Source organism: Balaenoptera acutorostrata, chromosome 12, assembly GCF_949987535.1.
Source record: "Balaenoptera acutorostrata chromosome 12, mBalAcu1.1, whole genome shotgun sequence".
NCBI classification, from domain to species: Eukaryota; Metazoa; Chordata; class Mammalia; order Artiodactyla; family Balaenopteridae; genus Balaenoptera; species Balaenoptera acutorostrata.
Window position 1 is genome coordinate 52,653,822 of NC_080075.1, and position 27,072 is coordinate 52,680,893.

Consider the following 27,072-nt stretch of genomic DNA (forward strand, 5'->3'; position numbering starts at 1 on the left):
CTTTGCACTTACACTGGTCCCTGGTCAGGGAACCAAGATCCTGCAAGCTGCATGGCATGGCCAAAAAAAAAAAAAAAAAAAAGAGAATAAACAATAAGTGATTATTACCCACCTCTTCATATGTGTATTTATGCCGCCACTTAAGAATGTTTCATCACTTTTTCATCCCATCAGCAATGTCAACGAACCTTGATATCTCCACAGAGGAAATCTTGAGTCAAGTGGACACTGAGCATGGGAAGGACAGTGTTTCATTTTTGGTGCTGCTTGATGAGTTTATTGAAACCAAGAGTTGTTTTCCTACTACCCTATCCCAAACAGACACCGCATAACCTCCACGTAGTTAAAGGCAAAGGAGGGCCATGGGGGAGTCCTAGTTAATATTCCCTATACAGGTAGATTACACAATTGTCTGGAGTTAAGAGACTATGCCATGGTTTGAATTTTTTTAAATTTTATTGGAGTATAGTAGATTTACAATGTTGTGTTAGTTTCAGGTGTACAGGAAAGTGATTCAGTTATACATGTACATATATTCATTCTTTTTTAGATTCTTTTCTCATATAGGTTATCACAGAATACTGGTTAGAGTTCCCAGTGCTATACAGTAGGTCCCTGTTGGTTGTTCATCTTATATAATGTGTGTGTGTTCATCCCAGGCTTCTGATTAATCCCTCCCCACCCATGTTTCCTGTTTGGTAACCATAAATTAGTTTTTAGTATGTTTCATAAATAAGTTCATTTGTTTCTTTTAAAAAAAAAATAGATTCCACATATGAATGATATCATATGATATCTGTCTTTGTTGGACTTACTTCACTTAGTATGATAATCTCTAGGTCCACCCATGTTGCTGCAAAGGGCATTATTTCATTCTTTTTTATGACTGAGTAATATTCTATTGTATATATGTACCACATCTTCTTTATCCATTCCTCTATCAAAGCACATTTAGGTTGCTTCCATGTCTTGGCTACTGTAAATAGTGCTGCGATGAACATTGGGGTGCATGTATGCTTCCGAACTATGGTTTTTCTGCAGATATATGCCCAGGAGTGGGATTGCTGGATCATACGGTATTTCTAGTTTTAGTTTTTGAAGGAACCTCCATACTGTTCTCCATAGTACCTATACCATTTACATTCCTACCAACAGTGTAGGAGGGTTCCCTTTTCTCCACACCCTCTCCAGCATTTATGGTTTGCGGACTTTTTGATGAAGTCCATTCTGAGCAGTGTGAGGTGATACCTCATTGGGGTTTTGGTTTTGATTGGGTTGTTTGTTTTTTTGATACTGAGCTGCATGCATTGTTTGTATATTTTGAAGATTAATCCCTTGTTGATTGCTTCATTTGCAAATTTTTTCTCCCATTCTGTGGGTCGTCTTTTCATTTTGTTTATGGTTTCCTTTGCTGTGCAGAAGCTTTTAAGTTTAATTAGGTCCCATTTTTTATTTTAATTTTCATTACTTTAGGAGGTGGATCAAAAAAGATATTGCTGTGATTTATGTCAAAGAGTGTTCTACCTATGTTTTGCTCTAGGAGTGTCATAGTGTTCTGTCTTAAATTTAGGTCTTTGACCCATTTCAAGTTTATCTTTGTGTATGGTGTTAGAGAGTGTTCTAATTTCATTCTTTTACATGTAGCTGTCCAGTTTTCCCAGTGCCACTTATTGAAGAGACTGTCTTTTCTGCATTGTACATTCTTGCCTCCTTTGTCATAGATTAATTGACCATAGGTGCGTGAGTTTACTTCTGGGGTTTCTATCCTGTTCCATTGATCTATATTTCTGTTTTTCTGCTAGTACTGTACTGTTTTGATGACTGTAGCTCTGTAGTACGGTCTGAAGTCAGTGAGCTTGATTCCTCCAGCTCCATTTTTCCTTCTCAAGATTGCTTTGGCTATTTGAGGTCTTTTGTGTCGCCATACAAATATTAAGATTTTTTTGTTCTAGTTTTGTGAAAAATGCGATTGGTAATTTGATAGGGGTTGCACTGAATCTGTAGATTGCCTTGGGTAGTATAGTCATTTTCACAATATTGATTCTTCCAATCCACAAACATGGTATATCTTCCATCTGTTTGTGTCATCTCCGATTTCCTTCATCAATGTCTTACAGTTTTCAGAGTAGAGGTCTTATGTCTCATTAGGTAAGTTTATTCCTAGGTATTTTATTCTTCTTGATGTGATTGTAAAAGGGATCATTTCCTTAATGTCTCTTTCTAATCTTTTGTCGTTAGTATATAGGAATGCAAGAGATTTCTGTGTATTAATTTTGTTTTCTGCAACTTTACCAAATTTATTGATGAGCTCTAGTAGTTTTCTGGCAGTATCTTTAGAATTTTCTATGTATAGTATGTCATCTGCCAACAGTGACGGTTTTACTTCTTCTTTTCCAATTTGGATTACTTTTATTTCTTTTTCTTCTCTGATTGCTGTGGCTAGGACTTCCAAAACTCTGTTGAATGATAGTGGCAAGATTGGACATCCTTGCCTAGTTCCTGATCTTAGAGGGAATGCTTTCAGCTTTTCACTGTTGAGAATGCTGTTAGCTGTGGGTTTGTCATATATGACCTTTATTATATTGAGGTAAATTCCCTCTATTCCTGTCTGGACAGCTTTTATCATAAATGGGCATTGCATTTTTTCAAAAGCTTTTTCTGTATCTATTGAGATGATCATATGGCTTTTTTTCTTCAGTTTGTTAATGTGGTGTATCACACTGATTGATTTGTGGATATTGACGAATCCTTGCACCCCTGGGATAAATCCCACTTGATCATGGTGTATCATCCTTTTAATGTATTGTTGGATTCGGATTGCTAGTATTTTCTTGAGGATTTTTACGTCTAGTTTCATCAGTGATTTTGGCTTGTCATTTTCTTTTTTTGTGATATCCTTGTCTGCTTTTGGTATCAAGGTGATGGTGGCCTCATAGAATGAGTTTGGAAGTGTTCCTTCTTCTGCAACTTCTTGGAATAGTTTCAGAAGGATAGATGTTAACTCTTCTCTAAATGTTTGATAGAATTCACCTGTGAAGCCATCTGGTCCTAGACTTCTGTTTGTTGGAAGTTTTTTTAATCACAGTTTCACTTTCAGTGCTTGTGATTGGTCTGTTCATATTTTCTATTTCTTCCTGGTTCAATCTTGGGAGATTGTACCTTTCTAAGAATTAGTACATTTCTTCTAGGTTGTCCATTTTATTAGCATATAGTTGCTTGTAGTAGTCTCTTATGATCTTTTATATTTCTGTGGTGTCCATTGTAATGTCTCCTTTTTTGCTTCCAGTTTTATTGATTTGAGCCCTCTCTCTCTTTTTCTTGATGAGTCTGGCTAAAGGTTTTCAATTTTGTTTATCTTTTCAAAGAACCAGCTTTTAGTTTCATTGATCTTTGCTATTGTTTTCTTTGTCTCTATCTCATTTATTTCTGCTATGATCTTTATGATTTCTTTCCTCCTACTAACTTTGGGTTTTGTTTGTTTCTCTTTCTCTAGTTGCTTTAGGTGTAAGGTTAGGTTATTTATTTGTGATTTTTCCTGTTTCTTGAGGTAAGATTGTATTGCTGTAAACGTCCCTCTTAGAACTTCTTTTGATGTGTCCCAAAGGTTTTGGATTGTCATGCTTTCATTTTCATTTGTCTCTAGGTATTTTTAAATTTTCTCTTTGATTTCTTCAGTGATCCATTTGTTGTTTAGTAACATATTATTTAGCCTCCATGTGTTTGTGGTTTTTTTACAGTTTTTTTCTTGTAATTGATTTGTAACCCCATAACGTTGTGGCCAGAAAAGATGCTTGATGTGATTTCAACTTTCTTAAATTTACTGAGGCTTGATTTGTGGCCCAGCATGTGATCTATCTTGGAGAATGTTCCATGTGCACTTGAGAAGAAAGTGTATTGTGCTGCTTTTGGATGGAATGTTCTATAAATATCAATTAAGTTCATCTGTTCTAATGTGTCATTTAGGCCTGTGTTTCATTATTGATTTTCTGTCTGGATGATATGTCCATTGATGAGAGTGGGGTATTAAAGTCCCCCACTATTATTGTGCTACTGTCTATTTCTCCTTTTATGCCTGTTAGCCTTTGCCTTATATATTGAGGTGCTCCTATGTTGGGTTCATATATATTTATAATTGTTATATCTTCTGATTGGATTGATCTTTTGATCATTATATAGTGTCCTTCTTTGTCTCTTGTAAGAGTCTTTATTTTAAAGTCTATTTTGTCTGATATGAGTATTGCTACTCCAGCTTTCTTTTGATTTCCATTTACATGGAATACCTTTTTCCATCCCCTCACTTTCAGTCTGTATGTGTCCCTAGGTCTGAAGTGGGTCTCTTGTAGACTGCACATATATGGGTGTTGTTTTTGTATCCATTCAGCCAGTCTGTGTCTTTTGGTTGGAGCATTTATTCCATTTACATTTAAGTTAATTATCCAAATGAATGTTCTTATTGCCATTTTGTTGATTGTTTTGGATTTTTAAAAATAAATTTAATTAATTAATTAATTAATTAATTTTTGGCTGCATTGGGTCTTTGTTGCTGCCCGTGGGCTTTCTCTAGTTGCGGTGAGCAGGGGCTACTCTTTGTTGTGGTGTGTGGGCTTCTCATTGCAGTGGCTTTTCTTTGTTGCGGAGCATGGGCTCTAGGCACTCGGGCTCAGTAGTTGTGGCTCGTGGGCTCTAGAGCTCAGGCTCAGTAGTTTTGGTGCACAGGCTTAGTTGCTCCATGGCATGTGTGATCTTCCTGGACCAGGGCTCAAACCCTTGTCCCATGCATTGGCAGGTGGATTCTTAACCACTGCACCACCAGGGAAGTCCCTTGGATTTATTTTTGAAGGTCTTTTTTCTTCCCTTCCTCTTTGTTCTCTTCTCTTGTGATTTGATGTCTATCTTTAGTGATGTGATTGCTTTTTCTTTTTTGTGTTTGTATCTATTGTAGATTTTTGGTTTGTGGTTCCCATGAGGTTTTGCTATACAGTAAGCCCCCTGCATACAAACGAGGTCCATTCTGAGAGTGCATTCGTAAGTCCAGCTTGTTCGTAAGTCCAAGAAAGTTAGCCTAGGTATCCAATGAACACAACTAGTTATATAGTACTGTACTGTAATAGGTTTATAATACTTTTCACACAAATAGTACATAAAAAACAAACACACACAAAAAACATTTTTAATCTTACAGTGCAGTACCTTGAAAAGTTCAGTAGTACAGTACAACAGCTGGCATACAGGGGCTGGCACCGAGTGAACAGGCAAGAAGAGTTACTGACAGGAAGAGGGAGGCGAGGTGGGAGATGGTAGAGCTGAAGGATTGTCAGCAATAGGAGACGGAGGGCAAGTTGCAATTTCACTCATGCCTGACATTGATGGCATAGGTTCTGGTTCCTTGCTGGCTTCAATTCTTTCTACCCTCTTGAAAAAACGAACCAGTGATGTCTGGATAGTAGCTCTTTTTTTCTTGTCTTAGATGACATGGTAGCACTGGATTGCTTTATGAATGGCTGCTTCAAGCTTTGTGTACCATTCTATGTTCGGGTCCTGTGCCTCTAAACTAAGAGTGTCTCCTCAAGTAACGAAAATCCCCTTGCCATTTCCTGCGTCATGAATCACTTTCCATCAGGTCTTCATTAGTAAGCTCCTCATGTTGCACAGCAAGGAGTTCAGTGAAGTTGTCCTCTTCCAGATCTAGCTACAGCTTCTTGCTGAGGGTCACGTGATTGGCTATGTAAACACATGTTCTCATCTTTCAAAGTTCACAACTTGAAGGTTCATATGTAGGCGACTTACTCTATCAGTTTATATATGTACAAGATTGTTTTAACTTGCTGATCTCTTAATTTCAAATGAATTTCCAGTATCCTGCATTTGTATTCTCTTCTCATGGTTGCTGGTTGTGATATCGTATTTGTGTGTGGATGATTTCCTACCTTTACTTTATGTTTGACTTTATCTGTGAGCTTCCCCATTCATAAGTTTCTTGATTCTGCTTGTGGCCTCTTTTCTGCCAAGAGAAGTTCCTTTAGGATTTGTTGTAAGGCTGGTTTGGTGGTGCTAAATTCTCTTAGCTTTTGCTTGCCTTTAAACTATTGACTTCCCTGTCAAATCTGAATGAGAGCCTTGCTGGGTAGAGTATTCTCGGTTGTAGTTTTTTCCCTTTCATCACTTTAAATATATCATGCCACTCCCTTCTGGCCTGCAGAGCTTCTGCTGAGAAATTAGGTGATAACCTTATGAGGGTTCCCTTGTTTGTTGTTTATTGCTCTTCCCTTGTTGCTTTTAATATCTTTTGTCTTTAATTTTTGTCAGTTTGATTAATATGTGTCTTGGCATGTTCCTCCTTGGGTTTATCCTGTATGGGACTCTCTGAGCTTCCTGGACTTGAATGAATGTTTCCTTTCTCATGTTAGGGCAGTTTTTGCCTGTAATCTCTTCAAATATTTTCTCAGGCCCTTTCTCTCTTTCTTGTCCTTCTGGGACCCCTATAATGTGAATGTTGGTGCGTTTAATGTTGTCCCAGATATCTCTAAGACTGTCCTCATTTCTTTTCATTTTTTTTCTTTATTCTGTTCCATGGCAGTGATTTCCACCAATCTGTCTTCCAGCTCACTTATTCGTTCTTCTGCCTCAGTTATTCTGCTATTGATTCCTTCTTGTGTATTTTCCATTCCAGTTATTGCATCATTTATCTCTGTTCTTTAAATCTTCTAACTCTTTATTAAACATCTCTTGTAACTTCTGGTCTGTGCCTCCATTCTTTTTCTGAGGTCTTGGATCATCTTTATTATCATTACTCTAAATTCTTTTTCAGGTAGATTGCCTATCTCCTCTTCATTTAGTTGTTCTTGTGGGTTTTTATCTTTTTCCTTTGTCTGAAACATATTTTTCTGCCATCTCATTTTGTCTAAATTTCTGTGTTTGTGGACTCCTTTCCTCTGGCTGGAGGGTCGTAGCTCCTCTTGCTTCTGGTGTCTTCTCTTTGGTGTGTGGGGTTGGTCCTGAGGCTTGTGAATGCTTCCTGGTGGGAGGGACTGGTGCCTGCCCATTGGTGGGTGGAGCTGGGTCTTATTCCTCTAGTGGGCAGGATGTGTCAAAGGGTGTGTTTTGAGGTGGCTGTGAGCTCAGTATGGCTTTAGTTACCCTGTCTGCTGATGTCTGGGTCTATGTTCCCCTCCTGCTGGTTGTTTGACCTGAGGCGTTCCAGCACTGGAGCCTGGTGCCTGTAGGGCCAGGTCCTGATGGCAAAATGGTGACCTCTGGGAGCGCTCACACCAATCAGTATTCTCTGGGGCCTCTGCCACCAGTGTTGTTGCCCCCACCCCCCAACCCCCAGTGAGCCACAGCTGCCTCCCACCTCCCCAGGAGACCCTCCAAGACTCATAGGTAAGTCCAGTAATTCCTATGGAATTACAACTTTGTGCTGGGTCCTAGTGTATGTGAACCCTTTGTACACCGTCCAAGAATGGAGTCTCTGTTTCTCCCAGTACTGTGGAGCTGCCTGCACTCAGGCCCTGCTGGTCTTCAAAGCCAAATGCTTTTGGGATTCCTCTTCCTGATGCCAGACCCTCAGGCTGGGGAGCCTGATGTGGGGCTCTGGACTCTCTCTTGTGGGAGAACCTCTGCGATATACTTATTTTCTAGTTTCTGGGTCACCCACCCAGCAGGTATGGGATTTATGTTGCAAAAGTGCCCCTCCTGCTGTATCATTGTGGCTTCTTTGTCTTTGAATGTGAAATGTATTTTTTTGGTAGGTTCCAGTCTCTTTTATCGATGGTTGTTCAGTAGGTTAGTTGTGATTTTGGTGTTTTTGTGAGAGGCAGTGAGCTCAAGTCCTTCTATTCTGCCCTCTTATCTGGCACTGAGGGGCTGCTTTTAGTTTGGATGCTTGCTGCCTCTTTCCTCAGTGTGTGCTGGCCATTATCCCATTGATATGGGGCGTGCAGTTACAATGGCCCTTGCGTGCTCCTGGGACAGCAGGGGCAGAGCCTGGTGCCTGCTCAGGGGTCTCCTATGGGCAGCTCCTCTCTAGGCACTCCTGGGACTGTGGGGACAGGGCCTCCACCTGCTTGTGGGTTTCATAGTGGTGGCCAGTACTGCCTTTGGAGCCCATGATGGTGGTGGTGACTCGCACCCACCCCTGGAGCTCCTGTAGGCAGTGTCCTGTTGCCTGGGAGCACTCACGGGGAAAGAAGCTCTTATGGCAGTCCTGCCTGTCTCCTCGTGTGCCCCCCCCCCCAGTAATGGTGCCTTGCCTCTCAGGCGGGCCCAGACTTCTTCTGAGTACACCCTCAGTTGCCACAGCCCAGCCTCTTCAGACTTTCTCCACAGAGCCAACCCTGGTCTTTTCCATGTGTCGGATCTCTGAAGCCTGAGCCTCAGCACTCAGCCCCCACTTGCACCGAAAGACGAGTGTCTCAGGCTGGGGAGCACAGGGCAGTCGACCTGTGCAGGTTACTCTCCATTTTGCCTTCCCCAACCCGTTGCTGTGCTCTCCTCCTAGGTTCCAAAGCTCCCCCTCCATCCAGTCTGATCTCCCTGCTGGTGAGGAGACTTCCTTGGGTTCAGGAACCTTTCCTCCTTCACAGCTGCCTCCCTAGGGTGCAGGCCCCATCCGAATGCCTTCTTTTTCTTTTTCCTTTTGTACTGCCTGGTTACGTGGAGGTTTTCTTGTCTTTTCAGGAGTCTGAGGTCTTCGACGATGTTCAGTAGTTGTTCTGTGCTAATCGTTCCACTTGTAGATGTATTTTTAATGTTTTTATGGGATAAGGTAAGCTCCACGTCCTACTTCTCTGCCATCTTGATCCCAACTCCCCCATGGGGTGAATACTAATACATTATTAAAATGGTATCTGGGGACTTCTGGTGGCGCAGTGGTTAAGAATCTGCCTGCCAATGCAGGGGACCCGGGTTTGAGCCCTGATCTGGGAAGATCCCACATGCCACGGAGCAACTAAGCCCGTGCGCCACAACTGCTGAGCCTGTGCTCTAGAGCCTGCGAGCCACAACTACTGAAGCCCGCATGCCTAGAGCCTGTGCTCCACAACAATAGAAGCCACTGCAATGAGAAGTCTGTGCACTGCGACAAAGAGTAGCCCCGCTCACCACAACCAGAGAAAGCCTGTGTGCAGCAACGAAGACCCACCATAGGCAAAAATAAATAAATAAATATATTTTTAAAAAGGTATTTGTATAACCACTATAGGGACATTTTGGTACAGCCTCTCTCTGTAAATACTAAAGGCAAATAGTGTGCCTTCTTAATTTTCTAAGTTTCTCCAGACTTTAATCCCACAGGGGAGGGTCCTTTAGCAGGAAGAGGTATAGTGGATCTCTTCCTTAATTTTAGGCTTGTATTAGTCTGCTTAGGCTCTGATAACAAAATACCACAGACTGTGTGGCTTAAACAACAGAAATTTATTTTCTGACAGTTCTGGAGGTTGGAAAGTCTAAGATCAAGGTCTGTTAGCGTTAGCTTTCTGGCGAAAGCTCTATTTCTGACTTGCAGATGGCTTCTTCCTCACTGTGCCCTCACGTGGCCTTTCTCTGAGTATACTCAGGAAGAGAAAGCTGGAGCTCTCTGGTGCCTCTTCTTACAAGGACTCTAATCCTATGGATCAGGGTCCCACTCTTATGACCTCATTTAATCTTGATTACCTACTTACTGGCTCTAACTCCAAATATAGTCACATTGTGGGTTAGGCCTTCAACACATGAATTTTAGGGGGGATACAATTCAGTCCATAGCAAGGTTTATGCAGTGCTGTATGGTACCGAGTAAATGAATGCTTTAGTGATCATGGTCTATTCATCAGTGAGCCCTTCATAAAACCGGGCCAGCAGTATAAGCTCATTACACTCAAATTATCAAGTGAGAGGGAATAGTTTAGTGTACACAAGGGGTAGGTAAGCTATAGGGCAGCTTGCTTGCTTTTCCACCTCTTATAGTGTGGATGGGGTTCAGGGTGGGCTGCCACAGAATGTATCACTTAGGCATGTGGATTATTTCAAGCTGAAGACAATCAAGGCCCAAGAGATTCAATAAGAGCTTTGTAACTCTTCCTTAACTGCCTAAAAGAATTTAGATATCAGGCTTATACCAGGAAGAGAGCTATTACCAGAGATAACTTTTTACACCAGAAAGACTTATCTGTGTGGCATGGCATACATTATTTTTTAACCAAACATTTGCTTTTCCCATATACCCGTGAGTTGTCTTCCTCCCTTTGAAGTCCCAGACCCCGATCCCCTTCTCTTTAGCCCAGGATGGCATATAGGACTCAGTTGCCTTGACTATAAAAGAGCCTCATATCTTTGGAATTCCCATATATATGAAATTAAATTTGTTTTTCTTTTGTTTATGTCTTATGTCGATTTAATTATTAGATGAGCCAAAGAACCTAGAAAGAAGGGAGAAGTTTCCCTGTCCTAACATATGTATCATCGTGTGTGTGTATATTTGTATTCAACTGGCTAAAGTTTTGAGTTTTGTATTTAGGCCCATGAGGTACATTGATCTTTAGTTTTCTTTGGTTTTGGTGTTAAGGTCGTCTGTCTCATAGAATGAACTGAGATGTAGTCTCTGCTCTTCAGTTTTCTGGAAGAGTTTGTGTTGTAATAGTATTATTTTTTCCTTAAATATTTGGTAGAAACCATTCATGAAGCCACCTGGTCTTGGATTTATCTTGAGGGAAGGTTTTAAATTACAAATTCAATTCTTTTGGTAGATACAGAGCTATCGAGTTTATCTGTTTCTTCTTGAGTGAGCTTTAGTAGTTTGTGTGCAAGGAATTTTTCCATTTCATCTAAATTGTTGAATTAACTGGCACAAAACTGTTCACAAAATTTTCTTTTTATTATTTCAGTAACTGTAGAATCTGTAGTGATTTCCCTCTCTCAGTCCTGATATTGGTAATTTGTGTTTTTCCTCTTTTTTTCTTGTTACTATGGCTGAGGTTTACCAATTTAATCTGCTCTGATTTTAATTATTTCCTTTCTCTGCTAACTTTGGATATACTTTACTCTTTTTTCTATTTTCTTTAGGTTGAAACTAAAGTCATCTTAATTAATTGCCACTCTGTCCTTCCAAATTTTCAGGCCAAAAATTTAAACCCTCCTTGGCACTCCTTTTAAAATTTTTCTCATGCCTTTTGTCTAACACACCAGGAAATTCTGTTGTCTACATTTATAACATAATCCAGTACTTCTCACCCATTTCCAATGCTATAGTCCTGGTCCAATTCACTGTTAATCACTTGCCTGGATTACTGCAAAAGTTGCTAATTTATTTCCCTGCTTCTATCCTTGCCCCTCTATAATCTATTCTCAATATGCAAAGTGATTCTTTTAAAAAGTAATTCAGATCATGTCACACATCTAAAAACCTTCCAATGGCCTCTTACTTTCCTCAAGCCAAAGTCTTCACTATGACCTACAAAGCCCTAGATGATGTGGCTCTGTGTTAACTCTCTGACCTGATCACTTACAGGACCCCTATCTCTTTTTTATTTTGAAATTTATTTTTACTTCCCCCCCCCCAGCTTTATTGAGATATAATTGACATATAACATTGTGTAAGTTTAAGGTGTACATGTTGACTTGATAGATTTATATATTGCAAGATGATTACCACCATACCATTAGAATTCCTAGCTCTTTTTTTTTTTAAATTAATTTATTTAGTTTTGACTGTGTTGGGTCCTCGCTGCTGCGTGCAGGCTCCCTCCAGCCGCGGCGAGAGGGGTCCACCCCTCGCTGTGGCGCGCGGGCCTGTCACCAAGGTGGCCTCTCCCGCTGCGGAGCACAGACTGCAGGCGTGCGGTCCTCAGCAGCTATGGCATGCGGGCTCAGCAGTTGTGGCCTGCGGGCTCCAGAGCACAGACTCAGCAGCCACGGCGCACGGGCTCAGCCGCTCCGTGGCACGTGGGATCTCCCTGGACCAGGGCTCGAACCCGTGTCCCCTGCACTGGCAGGCGGACCCCCCAACCACTGAGCCACCAGGGAAGCCCGAATTCCTAGCTCTTAATCTGCCTTAGACAGGCTAATGTTCACACTATTCTTCAGACACAGCAGGCATATTCCCTCTGCATATGTCCTTTGCACTACTTCCTCTGACTAGAAAAAATCTTTCCCCAAATATGCATGCAGCAATACTTCTTTCTTTCATGTCTTTGCTCAGTTGGTCCTTTTCAATTATATTTTTAAGTTAAAATATATAGTCCCCTCCCTTACATACAACTTTTTGCCTTTGTAAGTCCTTCTTAACCATGCCTAGTTCTGTTTTCTTCCATATAACTTACTGCCTACTACATATTACATTTCTTTTTTGTTTTTTTGTCTTATTTCCCCTCTAGAATGTTAGCCCCATGTAGGTAGGTTGTCTTTTCTGTTTTCTGTATTTCTACATTTCTAATATATTCCCAGTGCCCTAAATAAGTTCAAAAAAATCCTTGTTAATTAATTAAAACTTTTAAATGTCTGTGCAGTATTCCGTATTGTGAATAAAGCTCTTCTCCCAGCTTCAGTGGCTTTGCCCGAACTGCTGACACCTAGGACTCTTCTTCTGTGAACTGCCTTTGGGGTTCTGATTCTGCTTTGCCCACATGGAAGAAACAGCTGGAAGTACCCTTAGCCAATGCAGATATGGGAATATGAAAGCCCAGTTCTCTGCCTCAGGTCAGGACAAACTTTGAGGCATAATTTATACTGCAGAGTCCCCGTGTCATCAGGCTGACGTGTCCATAGTGGACTTTGTCTAATTCTGCAAATCTTGCTTGGATTCTTCCTATTCCCTATTCTTCTTCCCCTCTTCTCTCCGTAGTTCTTAGGGCACTTTCTTTTTTTTTTTTTTTTTTTAAAGGATTTTCTTATTTATTTATTTATTTATTTTTGGCTGTGTTGGGTCTTCGGTTCGTGCGAGGGCTTTCTCCAGTTGCGGCAAGCGGGGGCCACTCTTCATCGCGGTGCGGGGACCGCTCTTCATCGCGGTGCGCGGGCCTTTCTCTATCGCGGCCCCTCCCGTCGCGGGGCACAGGCTCCAGACGCGCAGGCTCAGCAATTGTGGCTCACGGGCCCAGCTGCTCCGTGGCATGTGGGATCTTCCCAGACCAGGGCTCGAACCCGTGTCCCCTGCATTAGCAGGCAGATTCTCAACCACTGCGCCACCAGGGAAGCCCCTGGGGCACTTTCTTAAAAAGTCACTTACACATGAATTCTTACTTCAGAGGGTGCTTCTGAAGCCTGACCCAAGATAGGCTATCTACTTGGAATATATTTCTAGAATAATTGTTGGGTAAGGTAGAAGTATACATTTTAAAAGTTCTTGACCCAACATTAATTTCTGTTGAAAGCTCAGCCTCAAGTAGAGGAAATAAAAGGAATTATGTGATGTCTATTTTACTTGGTTGACAAAAATGTAATGAATGTGCTATCTAATAACTGAATAGTACAGAAACCCAATAGCTTCAAAACTTTCAGAAAAGTAAGATTTCCTGAGTCCACAGAATTTTTCTGTATATGTTTCTCTAATTTCTCATTCAACAACTAATGTTTTAACAATAACATACACACATTTTCTGGTTTTTGTTTATGGGGACCTTTGCATCTTAATTATGGAAATGAAGTATATACATATGGGTATACTTAGGTAAAAGATAAGTTTAACCTTATGATGGTCTCGGTCTAAGAGAGGGGTAAAATCAATATTATTGGGAATGTGGCTCTTGTCCCTTCAAGTATCTGGAGGGGACCCTAGCCAACAGATGAATAGAGAAGAAACATTTATTCTCAGGCTATCATGCAACTTTTTTCTTAATAAGATGCTTACAACATTTTTTATAACTGACTTCTTCACACACACCATCTGAGAATACAGCTGAACAGCTGTTAAATGGAGCAAACAAGAACACCTTAGCTGCATTAGTGAGAATGTTTTATTTTTAAAAAGCGTTGCAGAATTACTCTTGTACTTACTTTCCAAAACCAACTTTACTTACTGTTCACTATGTATTAAGGAAAATTATTTGTCTACAATTAAAGTAAGAAGCCTTTTCTCTTTGTTCATTCTTCAAATATCTCTGTTTGCTCTTCAGAGAGAACCACAGCCTTAAAAGCTCAGAATCCATAAAATATTTCTGTGTAATCTTCTTTGAGTAGAACTGTTCAGTCAATATAATAAGGCAACTGAGAAATATTTAACTAAAACTACCAAAATATTCAGCCATATATTAAAAAATTCTAACTATTAATTCTAACTATTAATTCAACTCATTAAATTTCTAGTGCTTTAAATTAATTTACCCAAAGCTATAATACATTAAGCAAATGTCTAATGGTATTTGTATCTATACCAATTCAACAATGCATGTTTGGTTTTCTTCTCAATCTCTGTCTCTTTTTGTCTCTCTTTTTTTCTCTTTGCTGTTAACTATGTGACCTTGGGCAGGTTACTTAATCTCTTTGTTCCTCAGCTTCCTTAGCTTTACAGTGGGAAAAATTACAGTACAATTGCTGTGAGTACTTTACTCTATTTCAGGACTTATATTGATCAAACTTTCAACTTCAATCTCTAAATTACTTACAATGCGTCAGATTATCTCTACACAGACCTTGGAAGCCAATGGCCAAGAAAGACAAAGACAGAAAGAGAGAGAGCAGCATGTTCACATTTCCTCTGGGAACTCCTAGAAGAATCTTACTTTGAGATCTCTTATAATGTCCCACTCATGCTGAGTCTTGAGTGGCGCCCCATTTCCTGTAAGTACAAACTTACAGCCTGATATTTAAGGATTTTATTGTTCTCCACTTATATTTCAGCCCTACTTACCGTCACTTCCCTGTGCTTCATCCCAATGGACTACTTACCGTATTCTGAATTTTTCCAACTTTACACAGACTTTCTGGAATGTTCTTCTTGAGCCTCTTTGAGTGTTAAAATCATACTCATATTTCAAAATGTATCCTAGATTCTCTCCTCATAGAGGCAGAAAGATTTTTTCCAGCATTTACACACATCCACATTCATTTCCCATCCTCCTTCCCCTGGCAAACACAAATGAATGGGTTATGACCTCTTTATCCGTTGAACTTCATAGCAGTTTTGTGCCTCTATCATGGTGGCTATTTGTGCCTATAACTTGTGGCAAACTGTGCCTATATCTTTGTCAATACAGTCGTTTATATTCTCGTCTTCTCTAGTCAGTTTAAAATTTTTTGAATCAGAAATGATGCTTACTCTGTTTCCTTGGAAATGCCTACCACAGTGCCTTGTTATAAGGAAGACCATAATACATCTTAGGCAGTTAGAATGAAGTGAGCAATTCTTCTCCTCACTGGGCAATTCAGTCTAACACTGCACATCCACCGTTCATCAATAACCTACCAACTCTGTAAACTGAAAACTTAGTCTGAATCCTGCTCCTTCCTCTCTGCTCGTGTACCCAGCACCAAGAGCCTGTCTGCAGTATAAACTGCCAGAAGGGGAGAAAGGCTTTGATTACAGCTGTCGCTTTTTCTCTTTGTTGACCTCCATGGGATTTGTTTCTTTTTTGAGGCATTCTCCCAGTAGTCACATACCCAGCTAATGTTTACACTTATAATTATTCATGTCATTAGCAAATTTATTTCACCTCTCATTAGAATACAATAAATGTTATACTAAAACAGAACAACAAAGCCAATAATACATCACATACAATCTACTCAGATCATCTGATAATGAGCAGAGGGGATTTAACTTCAAAGGGAAAAAGACAACTGAAGTTAAGACAATTCTGCCAGGTTATCATGTTGCCTTTAGTAATTTGTTTGAAGAGAATGAGTGCTGGCTCTACAGTTGATGCTATAGAAAATGAAATGAGAATTAATCAGGGGAGGATGTCACAGTGCTGGAGAAAGAAGAAACCAGGAGGTAATTGACATTTTTTTCAAAGGGGCCTCAGATTAACTATGCCCACAGGGAGTTTGTGGAATTGTAACCAGGACTTAACAGTAATAGTGACATTTCTTCGAAAAGAAGATTTCATCATCCTTGCTATCTGGAATTCAGGAGTTGTATGCTTCTGGACTCTAAAAACTATGGCCCTTCAAGGAAGAAATAACTCTATTATTTTTTGAGATACTCATTGTCTTTCAGCAATGTAAAAAGGTGACTTTATTTATTCATCCGTTCTAGATACATTTAAAGAGAATCTACTGTATGCCTGGCTCTCTTCTAGGGGCTGGGGGACACAACAATAAATAAGATAGATAAACAAAATAGATAAAACTCCTTGCTTGCATGAACTTTCTTCCTAATGATAGGAGACATAAATACAAACACAAATAAACAATACAAATAAAGTATGCAGTATGTTAGATAATGATGAATACTGTGCCGGAATAAATAAGGATAGATTTCACAGAGAGTATGACAGTTAAGCAGATACCTGAAGACGGGTTCAGAAGAAACATCATTTTATAACTGGGAGAAAAGAATTTCATGCAGAAGCAGTGTAGAGGATGTGAGGAGTGAGTGTGATTGGTTTTTAAAAGGAAAAACAGAAACCATTCTGACTGGAAAAGGATGAGTAGCGAGCAAGGGTAGTAGAGATGAAGCCAGATCATAGAAGATCTTGTAGGTCATTGCTGGGACACTGGCCTTCGTCTGACTGGTATGGGAAGTAAAGAAAAATTTGAGTAGATGAGTGACACAATATGATTTATATTTTAACAGAATCACCATCTGTCTTGTTGAAAATAGACAGCAGGAGGGCAAGGGAAGAAACAACAAGATTCATTAGAAGGTTATTGCAATGATCCAGGCAAGAGAGGCAGAGGCGTGCACCAGCTTTGTAGTAATGGAAGGGGTGAGAAGTGGTTGGAATCAGGATTTGTTGATGGATCTGACAGGCAGATATAAAAAAGAATTCAAGGGTGGTTTCAAATTTTTAGTTTGACAATTAGTAGTGTTGGTAAACAGAGTTTCTATTTACTGGGACAAGGAACACAGGCAGACATGAGAGTAAAATAGGTTTGAGGGGAAAGAATTGCCTAAGTTAGGAATGTTTTGGGTGTGTACAGGAGATTGCTTCCATAAAGCATGGTGAGTGTGAAAGGAAACAACGGTAGATAACGGTTGGACACGTAGCCTGGGACTATATTGCTTGCAGGCAGCGGGGCCATGTTGGTCCTGGGCAAGGTTCTTGGGAGTCCTTTACAGTCTCCTAAAAGCAGGGCTGATTTTCTTCAATATGAGAGTTCCACAGGTGGCTTATCTCTTCAAACCTCCAAGGTCACACTTCAAACTCCAGCTGGATTGTCATGTTGTCATGTCCCCTGTTAAAAGACCTCAGGGGGTCTGTCCGCATTGCATTACTGCCCTTTGGGCTATTCTTCCATGAAGCTTGGAGGTGGAAAGGAGGGTGGCTTCCCAGCCTTCTCTTCACTCTTTTTGCTCAGAGCGAAATTTCAGTGTTGATCACTGCCGTGAGACAGCTAAGCGGCAAAACAAACAGAACAAAACCCAAATAAAGTCAAAAACAGCTTACAAAAAGCTCTTCTAGGAATACTCTCTGCTCTTTAGTTTTGACTTCCTTCTGAGATAACTTGGAAGTGAACTGCTGAGACAGTTCACTTTGTTTACTGTCCCCCAGTCTCCGCATTGACTTGAGATGTTTGGCTATAACTCCTTGATGTACTGCCATTTTTATTAATATTGAAAATACCAATAGTCCAACTTCGTAAACTGTTTTCCCAAGTATCAGGAGTGTGTGACAAGACCTTGAAGCCAGTGCCACATACCACCTGGCTAACTGGATAAGTCAGGTTTCAAGGTCAGAAGCCCCTCCCAGAGTTAAACCAGCTGCTTAGATAACGTGGATGGGATTTGGATACAACCTCTTTATTGTTTTAGGCCATAGCACTGTCCAGACTCACAGAGTGTTCCTTTAAATACACTGGCAGCTAGCTGAAGTTTAACCACAAGTGAGTGGAAATTTGTGAGTTTTAAAAACTCATCCAAGTAGGTAGAATAGTGTAAGGCTTGCTGCTTTCAAAAGCAATTAAATGTACCAGAACTTAAAGACAAGGCAATGAAAGGTAACAGTCTTAGAACTGAAGTACCACTATTGTTGGGGGAAAATATTGTTTACTTTTACTTTTCATCCTGAGTCTATCTCTGCTCTTGACTTAATGTGTGACCTTAGTCCAGGCAATTCACCTCCCCCTGTCTCATCATCTTTTGAGCTAGAATAATAGGATCAATTTTCCTTTTAAGGCATGTTAGGATGAATGGATGCTTATTATAAAGAACACTTAGTTTCTGAAGCACTGCTTACATGAATATGTTCATGAATATTTTTGAAGAAACATTCTGAATTATAAGCATTTGGATTTGGCCTTGGAGGAACCTCTTAGGTTGCCTGCAGTTCAGTAGCTGAATCTGACTTAACCACATCACCTAGGCTTTTTTTGTTTGTTCGTTCACTTTTGTTGTTAAAGCTGTGGCAAATAATCATGTGGTGAATCATCATCAAATAATCATATGGTGAATAACCATGCTCGCTGAAAGAAAGAGTACAGGACCAAATCTTGAGAGGATCTAGGTTTCACTCAGTTGCAAACCATTCCTTTTCAAACCCCTAGTAATGGAGAGATCCAATGTGTTCTCCCCATTTTTCTCAGTAGAGGAGTCTGCATTTCCTCCCATTATCATCCTATGTCTTTCCTGAAATAATAACAGCTATATGAAATAGCAATAATTATGGTTTAATGAGCACTTACTATGCACCAGTGATGTGATGTATTAAATTAAAATATATATATATATATATATATATATATATATATATATATATATATATATATATATATATATATTTTACCATTGTAGAGCTGAGGAAATTGAGGCACAAAGAGATTGTGCCTCAATTACTCAACCTCAAAGAGATTGAGTAATCTGCTCAAGGTCACAGAGCTAGTAAATGGCAGAGATAAAAAAAAGTATAGAGAGAGGGAGGAGAGAGGATACAAAATTGTTTAGCACACAGATGTTTAATGAATGCTTGCCCCTTTCTCTCTCTCCCACCCTCACCCCTGTCCACGCACATGTGAATTTATTCAGTAGTTACTAATTATTAGTTCATCCATCTATTCATCTATTTATTTTTGGCCAGCATCTTCTGAGATCAACTGTATGACCAGAATTGTGCTCAGCCCATTAGACTTTATTTCGTTGAATCTTCATCACAGTTCTTTAAGAAGAATCCTATATCTATCTCCATTTTATGGATGGAGAAATAGGCTTGGTGATGTCAAGCACATCTTTCAAGGTCATAAAGCTAGAAAGTTGTGGCATCTCACTGTTATCATTTTGTATTTGGGGAGGACAATTAGTGCTCTTATTTCTTTCCCAGAGTACTGTCAAATATGTTATAATGGACTAAAATCACACAGGTTGCAAATTCCACATGGGACAGAATCATGTCATGCACACCTGTAACATTTCACGTGTGCCTAGGGTAGATCACAGAAAATTCTTACTAATTGCGTGTGCAGAGTAAATATTATCTTTATCACATAATTGAGGACATCAACTTTATAAAATGTTTAAATAATTTTCTTAACATCTAGAAGGTTAATATAATGTACCATTCAAACCATGACATTTCTAAAAGTGAAAAGTTGGTCCTATTCGTGTGGGGACACTACCCTAACCTGAGACTGTGTGGGTTAACCCAGCTGTACTGTTAACCTATTAACATCACACAACTAATTGGTTGTGTGATGTTAACTGAAGAGTTTTCAGAGCCTAAACATTTTATACAGGAAGAAATAGTGGAAAATGTTATTTCAACACCTTACCATTCCTTTCTCAGTAGTACAAAATCTTTCACTTTTTCTCCTGGCAGAATCAGGAATGGAGAGTGTTAAGTTCTGCTTAGAAACTTCTCAAATCTTTATAACTTAACATTTAGTTACAACTGATGCAGATATACCAGCCAAATAATTTCCACAGGTTTAAATTAAAGAGTGAATGGAAATCTGCAGCCTGTCCATCAAGCATTCGAAAAATGGATCTTGCCTTTATATAAACCATTTCAATTTCTAAGCCTTCATTTTTATATTCTGTACACACACCCTATACACCATATATTTGTAGGGAATAAAAATCTGAGTGTGCAAATTAAGTGGCTACAAATCAAGTAAAGATGGAATCATCTGTAAACTTAATACTCAGTTCTTCTTTAAAATATAGACATATTGAAAAATAGGCAAAACAAGGGTCACCCAGCACACAGAGGGTCAGTTTTCACTTCGAAGAAATAAAAAAGCAAGGGATTGTGCAAAAATTTCCCTGAGCATCTGTTATGCCAAAATGATTTTATAGCTTGTAGAAAACTAATCTAATTGGGGCTTAACAGCAACTAATGACTGGTAAGGGCTCCATTCGATAACAAATGTTCCTGGTATTCTTTATAAACTACTGCAGGCATTAGTTTATTAAGGAATTAGGCCCTGACTAGGTAAGCACTAAAAGCTCAATCACTGTATGATGAAACAGTTATTTTCATGTAGCTGCAGGAAAATCCAGTAAATCTAAAAAATTTGGGAGGCGGTGCATGGAGGCCAGCACACTGAACATCTAGTGAATTTAAGCTACATAATTTGAGATGAATGGTATCCACTGGAAACCTGAAAAGACTGTAACGCTCAGAACAAGGCATCTAGCTGGCGTGAGCAAGAGTAATACCCCTGTTTGTACTCTGTGTTCGATAGCTGAGTTGCATTTAGGGAAAGATTTATAAAGTCCTCCTGTGAATGCTCAACCAGATTTTGTGCAAAGAACACTTCTTAGAGGTGTCATACCACTGAACCTCCAAACACACCCACCACTCCACACGTGTGCTCACACACACATGCACATATACATGTGTACACATATGTGCACCTTGCATGTCTTGTTAATGTTTCTTCATTAACAGATCTTGGCAATAATTTCAGAGACAGGAAAATATTTTAATGTGGGAACTTTATGTATGGTCGATTTTAATGTTATCCATGCTTTCCTGTCTTGATATAGTATATAGGTTAGCAATGGGTCAGGCTGATGAGGCTTAATGGTCGTGTAATCGATGCAAAGTTTCCACGTTTTAGATTCTGCTCCTACAAAACAGTGGCATTTTCTTCATGAACTCTGTGAGAAAATGAGCTAAAAATAAGACACCCCTTTTGAAGAATTGGTCAGTGAATGTGATCCAAAAGCACTTGATATTGCACGACTCCACAGGACATGGCCCAATTCAAATGCTTAACACCTGAGGTGAAGCTTGCCTTCTGCATTCAGAAACTGGTCCAGGTGTTTTCATTCTAAGTCTTCAGAAAAATCCTTTCCAAAAATCTCATTTGAAAAGAATATTACTACCTACACCACGAAAATACGAAAGTTCCTTTATCCAACAGCTGCATGGGAGACTTACCTTATCCATGACCTTTTTTTCTCAAGCTAAGACTGAAATAGATACAGCCACTAGACTGTAGGATGAAAAAATGAGCTTTCGTGGTTCGTGGTTGGCATTTTGAAATGCTCCATCCCTTAATCCCCAAGCCAACCCCTCCCCAACAAAAATAACACCACCAACAAAAACTCCACCTGTTACGTAAACAACTTGCTTTGTTTCACCAGAAGATGGTCAAATCCATTGATTTTCATTCACTGAATGTCCAGCATATGCAGGATTGAATCGACAACAGGCAGACTAAGCCAGTGATTAAGGTATAAAGAGTTCAGAGATACCAGAAAAACAACAAGAAATATTTTTGGAAATACTAATATTTTAGATTTCAAAAGAAATTATCACAGGAAATTTCAAACGTGTTTTGATTTTTCTTATATTTATTTTACAGCTTAGTATTTTTTTTAAGTATCAGAGACTTTGTTCCATAAATTTCTCAGGGTTTAGGGGCTCTTAATTTCTTAATATGATCCTCTTACACATCACAGTGAACTCTGTAGGTCCTTCTTTGCAATTATACACAAATATCGAATCTAACACAACTGTCTACTCTAAGCTCTATAGCCTCTGCTTCAATCCATTGCCTCATGAGTTTCTGCCTTGCTGTTCCGTTATTGCCTGCATCCTTGACTGACCCCATAGACATATCATACTTCCTTCATAGGCTTTATCATACTACATATGCTTAAGTCAATGGGATTTTTCTCTGCAAGGTTCCCCCCTTAACATCATATTTAAAAATTCCAAAAGTTATTCCCTATTTTAAAAAATCTAACTGATTGATCAGATAAAGCACAACTTTGCTGTATCCAGTTTGGCCATGAGATGGTCAGAGCTATTTCAAACCCATCCTAATTATGAATAACTAAATAAAGTAAACAGTATAAGTGATAGGTATTATAATATATGCATCAACAGTGTGGTATGGGAGCCCAGGGAAAGAAGCATCTATCAGTGATGACTCTTGATTTAAGAACAGAAATTGACTCTGGCTTGATTTAGGGGGAAAAATATTGGAAAGAGAGTAAGAGAAGGTGAAGGGGCTGGGAAACTAGGCTTGAAAATTGGGCAGGAATCAAGCAAGCAAAGACCATGCTGTGGAACAAAATCCAGTCTGCTGGCCATTGCACTCCTTATGATCAATCTGTGAACTTATTTTTTTGCATCATTTACTCAAAATTCAAACTGCTGGGAACTGGATCAATTTTAGATCACATACTTGTCCTTGGGCTGTAGGGGGTGGAGACAAGAAGAATTTGGCTTGCTAACTTCAAGATTTAAAAGGAGGAGCCAACAGTGAGAAGTGGACATTGGGAATCCCTCTCACCAAAATACTGTGCACAATGCTGAATTCCCCAAAGGGAGAGCAAGCTGATAACAGAAAGGGTGGTGGGTTGGACGGTGATCAGCTAAAAAATTAACAAATGTCTGCTTACAGAATCTAAGTCAGGCTTCTTTGTTAGAGAAGTGTGTTCCTGAAGAAGTATCATTTAAACTGAAAGACAAGTCAGAGTTTGCAAACTGAAGGAAATGAAGAATTTTTTTTTTAATTGAAGCATAGTTGATTTACAATTTATTAGTTTCTGGTGTACAGCAAAGTCATTCAGTTTTTTAAAAGAAAACTATGTATATACATACATACATACATGTACATGTATACGTGTGTGTGTGCATATATATATATATACATATTTTTCAAATTCTTTTCCATTATGGTTTATTACAAGATATTGAATACAGTTCCCTGTGCTATAGAGTTATTGTTTATCTATTTTATATATAGTAGTTTATATCTGCTAATCCCAAACTCCTAATTTATCCCTCCCCATGCCTTTCCCTTTTGGTAACCAGAAGTTTGTTTTCTATGTCTGTGAGTCTGTTTCTATTTTGTAAATAAGTTCATTTGTGTCATATTTTAGATTCCACATAGAAGTGATATCATATGGTATTTGTCTTTCTCTGACTTTCTTCATTTAGTATGATAATCTCTAGGTCCATCCATGTTGCTGCAAATGGCATTATTGGAAATGAAGTATATTTTAAGTGGAAAACATACTATATGTGCAGAGACATAGAAAGCCCAGCACTTTCAATAATAGGAATATATTTGCTATGACAAGATTTTCTCCTGTATTTTAGCTTATGGAACAGTTGAAGGAGATGAAATTGGAGAAATAAGTTAAATCACAGAGAGAGATAAAATTTTAAATGTATTATTTTGGCAATGTGAAGTCCACAAAGGATTCAAACAAGGGCTTGCCAAGATCAGATTTGTGTTATAGGAAGATTACTTGGGCCTCAGTGAAGAGGATGAATTTTGGTGATTCTCTCAAATTTAATCTTGTTTCTTTAGGCTGTGGGACAGATGTTAAAAATGACAACTTCATGTCCTTTTTAGTTTATATTAACTCTCTGAATTCTTTGTTTCACTTACAAACTCACCTTTCTGATGTGCAAACCTTTTGATGTTAACATTCAAAAGACCTTCCTTAGTATCAAATATCTTGTTTTGAGTATTACATTTGTTTTCTATTGCTGCTGTATACAGTATCTCACACTTAGTGGTTTAAAACAATACAGATTTAGTATCTCATCATTCTGTAGGTTAGAGATCTGACAGGAATCTTACTGCACTAAAATCACAGTATAGGCTGAAGATCTTACTGCATTCCTTCCTGAGATTCTAGGGGGAAACCAATCGTTCCCTTGCCTTTTCTAGCACATAGAGACTGCCTACATCCCGTAGCTCATGGGCCACTTCTCCATCTTCAAAGCCAGCAACGTCTGGTTGAGTTCTCACAATGCATCACTCTGATTCTGCTTCTGTCATTGTGTTTCTTCCTCTGACTCTCTTTTGCACTTTTAAGGACCCTTTTGATTACATTGGGTCTATCCAATAATCTTTCTATTTTTGGCATCAGCTAATTTGCAGCTTTAATACCATGTGCAACCTTAATTCCCTATTGCCATGTAAAATAACATATTCATAGGTTCTGGGGCTTAGGATGTGGGTATCTTTGTCAGGCCACAATTAACATTTGCTGAATAGCCTCACAACCATAGTCTCAGAGTTGCCATGATACGATCATAGGACTCTTGACTGCTTTCCCCATGGTGAAGCATTCAGGTTGTGTTATGTCCATGATGCTGGATGTAAATTCTTCTACTCCCAGGTCTGTTTCTCTCCTTCTGTATCACGGTTGTTCACAATCCTCACTGCCTAGCTCTCTTGAGGAGGTGCAGAACACAGGCATAAAGTCCTTCATAATTACAAATGATCCACTGATTACTCTTATAAAAGAAGCCCTTTTGTAAACATTCTCATTCAGTTCTGACACCAAAGCTTTGAACTAGCTTTTAATCTCCCTCCTCTTTTGCCATTTTTCAGATGAGACAACAAATGTTCAGAGAAACTAAGGGTGGAGCTAATAAAGTTGGCACTAAAACTCAAGCCCAGGCCTCCTGCCTTCACACTGGCATATCTGCCACATTCCCCACCATAACAGCTTCTCTGTGGGATGTGCTGCTGGGCTCACATATTAACATCGCTTCTGCACAGAATTCCTACGATTCATGAAGCGGTCTCGTTATTTCCTATCCACGGCCACCAAACCCCATCTGAGCTTCTCCCGCCATTGGTAATTCTCTCTTTACTGCCAGAGCTCCCACTGGGCTTGTTCCCGCCCCCTCCCCCCCATCTCATATCAGCTTCTGCAGTTGAGCAGGCTTATTCTGGCTCCAGCTGTGGTCTTTTCTGCTCCAGATGGGAGGGAGGAAGAGAAAGATGAAGGGAGGGGAAGCGGCCCCTCTCAGAGATGCGGAAAGCTTTAGTGCCCTTCTCTCACGGATACCTGCCGTTTTGCTTTTGTTAGAAATCACCAGCAGCCTGGCAATATTAACCCGCAAACTACAGTCACAATCAGATCACACTCTTATTTCCTGGGATTCTGAGAGGCTTCAGAAAGTTATAAATATAACACTTTACAGACGGAACTGGATGCCCAGGGAGCAACCCCCGGCGATTAGCAATAGGACCTTGTGCTGATTAGATACAAATCTTTCAAAGAGTTCAGAGCATGTGCTCTCAGGGGTTTACTGTGTATCCCCTACCCATCCTGAAATTGCTCTGATAGCACAGAAGACATTAGACACAACTAAGTCCTTCTTAATCATCCCACTTGAAAATGATATTTATAAAGTATTTTAAAGGTTTCGGATTCCTTTAACTTAGATGATTTTATTCAATTCTCTCAGCATTCTGTGAAGTAGGCAAGGCAATTGCAAGTATCCCTTTTCATAGATGAAGATGTCGAGACCCATCTTTACAGAGCTAGTGAGTGGCAGAATCACGATTAGAATTCAGGATCCAGGTTCCAATTCAACTCTTATTTCCCTAGGCCATACTGTTCTCATCACTAGCTACTCACTTTCTCTCTTTTATTGCCTTTTCCACCTCATTGGAAGGTGGCTTGAGGGAACTAAAGTGACAACAGATGCCAAATCAGAGAGCTGTCTTTTAAAATATAGTTTTCAATGACAACATAGTTGCCTAAAGTATATTTGCATTAGCCTGGGGCACTGTTCTCAATAAAAATTTTTCCCTTTCCAATTACTGGTATAATCAAATAAATATGTATTGTTGGCCAACTCTGTAACAGCCCTGTGCTAAGTGCTAGAAGAGAGGACAAAAGAGAAAGGGTCAGAGGTAAGGTTACTGTTGTCATGGAACTTACGCTGAGTGGAGAGAAAAAGTGCAATCCATGGAATGTTAAAGAACCATTAATTTTTTTAAGGAAACTCATGCTGAGTATTAAGTGCACAAAGAGTGGAATGAGTAGAAATAGAGTTTGAACCGAGCGTGAAGAAATTAAGTAAGGGGAACGGGGAACACAGGCTTTGTTTTAGTTTGTTTTGTTATTTGTGTTAAGTTGGGGGACACCCTTAGTGAAGATCTAGAAGAGGAAAAAGGTCTGCTAACAGCCATCACGAGGTTCTGGCAGCTTTCTGATTTTTGAGAAGCCTCATCCTTAGATCCATCTTTTTGCCTTTGGAAAGATGATGAGGCCTCAACCTACATCCCTGCAAAACTTTGCCACTGAACTCTTGCCAGCAGTCAGAGTCTGAAAGCCTTCAGTGTCAAATGTGAGTCCAAATGACCACAACCATCTACCAGTGTTTTCCAGGATGCTCACCACACCCGTCCTCATACCCACACGTTCTTGAAGGGAAGAACGCTGTTTTTATATAACACAACGGCCCAGTACTTTCCCAGAGAATATAAACATGTATTTTATTTTTATTTTTAAAAAATTTATTTATTTTTGTCTGAGTTGGGTCTTTGTTGCTGCACGCAGGCTTTCTCTAGTTGTGGTGAGCAGAGGCTACTCTTCGTTGTGGTGCACGGGCTTCTCATTGCGGTGGCTTCTCTTGTTGTGGACCATGGGCTCTAGGCGTGCGGGCTTCAGTAGTTGTGATACGCAGGCTTCAGTAGTTGTGGCTCGTGGGCTCTAGAGCGCAGGCTCAGTAGTTGTGGCGCACGGGCTTAGTTGCTCCATGGCATGTGAGATTTTCCCGGACCAGGGCTCGA

The 27,072-nt window shown here is 39.7% G+C and overlaps 1 long non-coding RNA gene across 1 annotated transcript in view; it reads right to left on the reverse strand.

Moving 5' to 3' along the window:
• Positions 1-15,672: 15,672 nt before the first annotated feature.
• Positions 15,673-27,072, reverse strand: part of LOC102997362 (uncharacterized) — a 246,814-nt gene continuing 235,414 nt past the window's right edge. Inside the window, exon 4 of the long non-coding RNA XR_451728.2 lies at positions 15,673-17,466. This is a non-coding gene — a long non-coding RNA (uncharacterized LOC102997362). The remainder of the gene's footprint in view (positions 17,467-27,072) is intronic.